The sequence below is a fragment of the Schistosoma mansoni genome, chromosome 4 (genome assembly GCF_000237925.1).
Source record: "Schistosoma mansoni strain Puerto Rico chromosome 4, complete genome".
NCBI lineage: Eukaryota > Metazoa > Platyhelminthes > Trematoda > Strigeidida > Schistosomatidae > Schistosoma > Schistosoma mansoni.
The window spans coordinates 20,743,797-20,751,870 of record NC_031498.1 but is presented as its reverse complement, the minus strand read 5'-3'; the positions used below and the strand labels follow the sequence as shown (position 1 = coordinate 20,751,870).

Below are 8,074 nucleotides of genomic sequence, written 5' to 3'. Positions count from 1 at the left end.
AATTGACTCATGATTTCAACAGTGAAAATACTAAATTCTCCAAAAAACCCCCTCTGAAAAATAGATTATTGTTATACTGAATGAAATATTACACTGATAATAAAACTAATTGTTATAAAGGTAAGATACTTGTTATAACTCTAGGGTTTCTTGTTATAACAGTCTTTTCACTTTTTACACGTATGTAGGACGTTAATTTACCTTAGATGAATATCTACACTAGATTCCCACCCAGTGTCTATTCTACAGGACTTCAACACAACTCAGATCAAGAACACGATATTAGCCTAACTAGAACGTCAATATATTTCCACACCAAAACCCGACACAATCCAACAACAAAGAACAGTCCATCAATAATAATCAGGATAGGGGAATATATAACACATATAAAACCTGTCACACTATTTACATGTCTGATTCAGTAAAACAACCAGTCATTATCATTCTAGCCCACACATCACTAATATTACACTAAGTAATCCATATATTGAATTAAAAATGAAAGTAATGTCGGACAGAAAACCCATTAAGTAAAAAAATGAAACGTATTATCTTTTCTTTCCATTATATTGTTATGAGCAAGAACACAAATGAGGACAACTGAATGTATTTCAATACAACATTACCGAATATCTTGATAAAATCTGAGAACTATACAGTAAATAATTCATGTGCAAAATATCCATCAAATGTCTCAGACTTGACTGTTCCTTCGTTTCCACAGCAACCACTCTTTGTTCTTGTTTTCTTCTCTATAATCTTATCAACCTTCTAACGTCAGGCATTCCACTTTCGATTGGTGATACATACTACTCATATCAGTAGCATAGACCATAATAACACACTTTAGACTTCGTGAATGCCTCATTAGTTCTAAGATACCAGTCTGTGTAGATTACACATTCAATTTTTAAGTGCCCATTTCTTTATGGTAACAGATTTACCATCTACATAGTATACTCAAACATTTATTTTGATCAATATTATAGATTATTACCTCCAATTAATACATCGCAACCTGTGTTGTCAGTTATGAACTTATAATTTTGAGACAGATTTATGGATTCTGTCAAACATAACCATTGAATTTAAGCAAATTTTATGTGGTGTTCATTGTTGCTGAATGGTTATGCGTTGAAGTTTTTGTTAGTTGTGTTACTGTTGAATTGAATGAAGCGGTGATATTGATGTAAACACTTTTAGACCATACAATTTTTTTCATTGGAAATAATTTATTAAATTGTAGTGAACAGAACACTGGTTGGGGACAATCGAAAGTATTGAGGTAAAAATTACAGACTATCTCACTAAATACTGATAACCATACAATCAACAGTTAATTTGCAAATTAACAACCTATTGTCTCACTATTTACTATTTCTCCTTTAATTCCACTGTTCATGCATTTTCCTACCGATTGCGCTTCATTTCAGTTCTTCCCTCATCGGTCTTCTGCCAAAATACATTCTATGTCCGCCAATTGCCATATACTACTTATATGGATATAAGTAGACCACACCACAAAATCAACGTGAGAATTTTGACATGGATATCAGACACTATCGGGAATTGATTTCATCCGGCTAGTGAAGTAAACCTTATTTTGGGACGAACACAATTGTACTGACAGAAATTATACATTCAATTCGTTGACAGTTATCATACGGCTCTAGGTAATAGCTACATTGGATAAATAAATTGCAAATATTATAATAAACTACTCACAAGTGGTAAAACAAATACATTTACATTCTTCCGAAATCTTAAATTTGAGAACACATTTCAAAAGGCAACTAAATGATCAATTTTTCTCAATAATGATTCTTTGGGTGTATTTGAACAAAATATATACGAAATAAGTATTTGACATTTTCCTATCGATTGTTTTTCCGATACAATAGTGTTTGCCATTGTATTGTGAACGAATATTTATGCTAAATTCTTGTGGCATATTCTCTCGAACATTACTGATCAATTCGGAGGGATCTGCTGACTGGCTATGGGGTTGGTAATCAAACGTAGTATACATCAGGTTTAACTATTTCACTAATTTTTGAACAGTTTCATCTGGTATACATCACAAATCCCGCAAGAACCATTGTAGTGGATTTGAGATTAAAAAATATTTCAAACTCTACATCATACATTCAACTTAGTATTGTTTGTTTGAATCTTCCCATCGATGTGTTAGGACTGCAACTGGTCAGTCTCTAATTGGCATATGTGCATACTGTGCGTATTGCCTCGATATACCTTAATTTACAAGCATGGTAAGCAGAGATGGATAGTGGCTAGCAGTGGAATCCAGTTTGACTCGCGTTTCGTCCTATTTGGGACTCGTCAGCTGGATGTACCTGCATCTCAGAGTTGGTGTTCACTCTGGGACTCGAACCCAGTACCCTCGCTTCAAACGCCATCGCGTTATCCACTCGGCCACTGAGTCCTGATAGCCACTTGCTTGTGCGATGGGGTGAAGTTTAAATTCAACTTAGTATTCACTTCGTATTACTTGTTTGGATCTTCCCATCGATTTTGTTAGGACTGCATCTGGTCAGTCTCTATTTGGCATATGTGCATACTGTGCGTATTGTCTCGATATACCTTAATTCACAAGCATGGTAAGCAGAGATGGATAGTGGATAGCAGTGGAATCCAGTTTGACGCGCGTTTCGTCCTATTTGGGACTCGTCAGCTGGATGTACCTGCATCTCAGAGTTGATGTTCACTCTGGGACTCGAACCCAGTACCCTCGCTTCAAACGCCATCGCGTTATCCACTCGGCCACTGAGTCCTGATAGCCACTTGCTTGTGCGATGGGGTGAAGTTTGAATTCACTTAGTATTGTTTGTTTGAATCTTCCCATCGATGTGTTTAGGACTGCAACTGGTCAGTCTCTAATTGGCATATGTGAATACTGTGCGTATTGCCTCGATATACCTTAATTCCAAGCAAGGACTCAGTGGCCGAGTGGATAACGCGATGGTGTTTGAAGCGAGGGTACTGGGTTCGAGTCCCAGAGTGAACATCAACTCTGAGATGCAGGTACATCCAGCTGACGAGTCCCAAATAGGACGAAACGCGCGTCAAACTGGATTCCACTGCTAGCCACTATCCATCTCTGCTATCTACATCATACAGTTTTCTCATTCAATAATTATTACTATAAGGAAGGGAACTGGTTTAAGGATTATGTTATAGATAGCGAAAAACAGTTACGATTAAAAACATACTGATCATTACAGGAAGGTAAAATGTTAGAAAGTACAATTTTGCACATGACTAAGTAAAAGTGAAAGCGGTACAAATCATATAATTATTGACTTGGATCCGAATTACCAAGTTTTTGATATTCAAAGACTGAATTTTGGTCAATTTTGTTGAATACACTAGACAAAGACCATGTCTTAAATTCCACTGCAAACCATTATCCAAAAAGAAACTTAAAACTTATATCTGTGGGCGATATTGAGGTTTCCGTCGCGGATTCACATACTACAGTACAGACTAACCTAATGCTATCATGAATATCGACAATCGGTAGGTGTAAAACTGTAGGGAAAAAACAATTTTTGTCATTATTCGTGATTTTTTGTAATTTTATTCAATGTATACAGATACTATACTGAATAAAGAATTTTGTTTAAGTCGATTTCTATTATTCCTATCCACTGTTACCGTTCTCCAAAGACACGTTTCCACATACACACCTCGTTCTGACTTTTTTGGCTGCCGTTTGGTAACTGTTTACTAATAATCTTGTTGCATACGTTTGAGCTCATGCTATTCAGCGTTTGATCTATATCTGAAGTTCATATATATATATATATATTTGGGCCAATGAACACCCATGGTTCTGACAACAAAATGTAACTCATATATTTTATATATATTTGTTTGCACCTTTTGTTAACTCATTCTTTTTATACATTTCGGTGTGTTAACTGAGTTAAGTTATTTCCATATTTTTGTTGGTTCACCATAAAACACATACTACTAAAATTTCCAATTATTCGAAGGGAGATAAAACACATATTTACAGTGAATAATAATAGAAGATAAATAATAGCCTAACTTGTAGAGAGACTACAATAGGACCTTGTCATTGAACTAATGAGTTGATCGAAGTTAGACCATCATTAAGAACCTGGAAACACTGGACGACCGCTTTCTTCTAGTATGACACACTTCAGCAGTGTGTATCCACGATTCCGTATGAGGGACACGAATCCAGAACCACCGGTCTCACACGAAGACGTTCAACCTTTAGACCACTGAACCGGCATCCAATAGTAAACTCAACTATTAAAATTACTAATCTTCACAAACCTCCATTCTGATAAGAATACAAAAACATTGTTTAATAGTATCAAAACAAGCTACAATCAAAGTCATACTAAATCAGATTGATAAATGATTTAACTACAAACTGATTAGTTACTTATATGACTTGCATCTACAAATAAATATAGAAATAAAAAAAAACAATAACATAAATCAATCAAGAAATGAATACCCTAAATGTGTAACTATTCTTATCTATAACATACACAGATCTCATAAGATCTGATCATTCCATTTTTAAACTACTACCAATAATAGTAATAATTTTTACTACATTTTAACTGATCTAATATCAATCAAACATATTGATTGATTGTCTAGTTTGATCATTTATCTTAATGATTAAATTTTTTGTGACACACACACACACTCTCACAGACATTCACACTCACTTACACCGTACCCGATCTTTTAAAAATATTTCACCTTAGATAAAGAAAACTTGGTTACTATTACTAATAAATTAAAACATGTGAGTCTATTACATTCAATTGTGTTTCATTGAAATATAATGAAATTAATTTAAAAATTAAATTTAGCAATTTTCTTTTTTTAAATCAGTACAAATGAGATCGTCACCATTATCGTGGTCCCCATGGAAACTATTATTATTGTAATGTTAAACATTGTAGAAATTAATTGTATGAGTCTATTAAGTTTTGAAATAATAGTTCATTTAAAAACAATGAATGTTGTATTGTTTGTTTGAATCTTCCCATTGATGTTTAGGACTGCAACTGATCAGTCTCTTATTGGCAATATGTACAAACTGTGCGTATTGCCTCGATATTACCTTAATTCACAAACGTTATAAGCAAAGATGGATAGTAGCTAGCAGTAGAATCCAGTTTGACGCGCGTTTTGTCCCATTTGAGACTCGTTAGATTGTTATCAGGACTCAGTAGCTGAGTGGAGAACGCGATGGCGTTTGAAGCGAAAGGTACTGGGTTTGAGTCCCAGAGTGAACATCAACTCTGAGATGCAGATACATCCAGCCGACGAGTCCCGAATAGGACGAAACGCGCGTCAAACTGGATTCCACTGCTATCCACTATCCATCTTTGCTTATAATGAATGTTGTGTTATTTGAAGATGGGAATTTATTGTCTCTATTTTTGGCAGGTTTTCTTTATTTTACATTGAAGTATTGTTATGTCTTTGATCTGTCTACCCAATTCTGTGCAGAAGATAACTTTTCTAAATCTAGATTAAGATATTGATGCCGATAAGCTGAATGGCTTAACCTTGACGTTAGTTCGTGTGAGTTCGAAGTGAGATCAAGTGTTAGGGGTAAAGAGATGAAAACTATTCTATCATATGATGGTCTCACAAATACGAGAGAGAAGATAAGTCAACTGGAACACTACTCTATTTATTTCCAAAATTTTGATCTGGATCCTGATTTAGATTAGTGTAAACAGATACATGAAGAAATAGATAACTAACCCGACCACAACGACAATAATTAGAAAAATACATTTAAGTCCAAAATTGGGGATTACAGTAGACAATATAGTACAAAAGATTACGTTTAAATTACAATAACCTTGGAACAGAAAAGGCTATGTAAGTGAATTATACATCAAACGAAAGTTTATGATCTTTAGAATAGACTAAGGACAAAAGTAAATGTTACTGTTTTAAAAACCTTGAATTAAACGTCCCCAAAAGTAGCTTCCGTAGCTTATCAAGGCTTCTTGTTTCTCTGTTCACATCAAGTATAGTCAATAGTGAAGAAACAGTACATAATTTTAATTTTTATTGGATCTGATCAGTGTCAATTTACTTTAATTTAAAGGGAAAAAGGTACATAGGGTGAATTATTGTTTTAAGGCAGTGATGAGAATATTTTCTGGTGTTTTAATGTTGAGATTTATTGATACGGAAAAAAGAAATACATTAATATTATTGTACACTATCTGAACACATAGTTTAGTGAGGGTTCAGTTGATACTATGTCTTCAAATGAACTGAAACAGTTTTCTAGTATTTAATAGTTTCCAGAAGTTCTCTGACTAGTTGGAAATCAAGCAGGTTTAGATAAGATTTCGGAAAGTTTTTCTAAAGACATTTACTGTTCATCAAGTATTATTATTATTATTAATGGCTTTATTCAATATTATAATCTGGTACAATATAGAATTCTCAGCACGAGTTATTTCAACAAGCTTTTTACCAAAAAAAATAAAAACAAACGAAAAAAAATCAAAATAAAAAAACAGAACAGAAATAAAAAAAAGGTTTTAGAAAATCTGAGTTTATACAAATTATCGAATTTGAGACATGCTTAAGAATACAGGTTATTTACTAGGTCAACTCTAACAGCCTGTTCGTCACAAAGTAAATTCGCTAAGTAAGGTATTACAGAACTTTTATAGATTTGCTTGCGTGCATGGATTTTAATGTATTTACGTCTCGTTCTACCAGAAGATATACAAGGAGAAAGATATGAATGAAGCGGATGGTTAGTATCTGATAAGATAACACCTGCCAAGTATGAGTATTTATAATCTGTTTATTAGCGTAAACTTCACCTCCATTTGTTGAGCCTGGAAGATTGCTTTAAGAGTCCTATTCCTTATTATATATGCCATTGATATTTGGTTTCACTGAAGTCGATGTTGAACTAAGCGCCGCAACTCTTTTTGATAGTTGGTATCTCGATTCTCTAGTATTCCCCAAACGTATTTTGCGTTTTAATAGTCGACAGATTCATAAATTTAAAGAGATTGATTGATATGAGCAGATTAGCTGAACCTTCCTTTGTAAAAAATATCAGGCTGAGCTAGAATTAAGGTTAGATATCAACCAACCGAAAAGTGTAAGGGTGCTTCGACTTCCAAACTAATGGCCTTCGTTATATTTCATAGATTGTGTGAATTTAGTGGATGCTTGACTCAGAAGGTGCAGACCGGTTGTTGTGGATGTATTGATGTCATCCCCATCCCTCTAACAAATGATGTAACATTATCACACTTGTTGCAAACAAACGGCTATTATGTATCTTGATTGGTCACATTGGTAATTGAATCAATTAATTAATCCCGAGGCCTCATGATACATTGTCGAGGGCAGTAGCAAGAATTCACTTATTGTTGTGGCCCTTATGTACCGGTTTATTTGGATAGGAAATAGTTACATATATCATCTTAGTGGCTTCCACATCTCTCACTACTCCTTAACAATCGAACTGAATGGCAAAAGCAAAGAGGATGTTAGGTTACGAAACGGGGTCGTGGTGTAACTGATAACTGACTGATCTGAAACTTCATCAGGTATGGATTGCAATAAAAGCCAGAGGCTAGTCTGCTGTAATTATCTATTAAATTTTATATAAATCTGAAATGGGTTCGCTTAGCCCAAAGAGGTCTTTTGACTGTATTTTAAAGTGTGCTGTATATTATATTCACCACCGCTCTTATTCATTTAATGTTTGAATATATTATTCATTCATCTATCATTTACTTATAATATTATCATCTCTTTTGTTTGGGGCAGTTTTAGGTGTTCTGTTGCACCAGAATTTAGATGTGTTATAAATGAGGATGATCTAAGTTAGTAGCTCAGGTCTCTTGTAAAATTACATGCTCTGGTAGTAATTGTGTGCATATTTGTCGTCAGCGGCCAGATGAATTTCCGGGAATTTGGGATGAAGACCTGTTGACTATGAAGTCGAAAGAATTATAAAAAACGATAACTCCATATCGTCACTTAACTGAGTTCGGAAATA

At 34.3% G+C, this 8,074-nt stretch overlaps 2 non-coding genes across 2 annotated transcripts; both read right to left on the bottom strand.

The window, feature by feature from the left end:
• Positions 1-2,377: 2,377 nt before the first annotated feature.
• On the bottom strand, positions 2,378-2,443 carry Smp_tRNA_02071_Gln_TTG.1.1. Its single transcript has one exon. It is a non-coding gene (tRNA).
• A 282-nt stretch (positions 2,444-2,725) lies between these two features.
• On the bottom strand, positions 2,726-2,791 carry Smp_tRNA_01901_Gln_TTG.1.1. The gene has a single exon. It is a non-coding gene (tRNA).
• Positions 2,792-8,074: the final 5,283 nt, after the last annotated feature.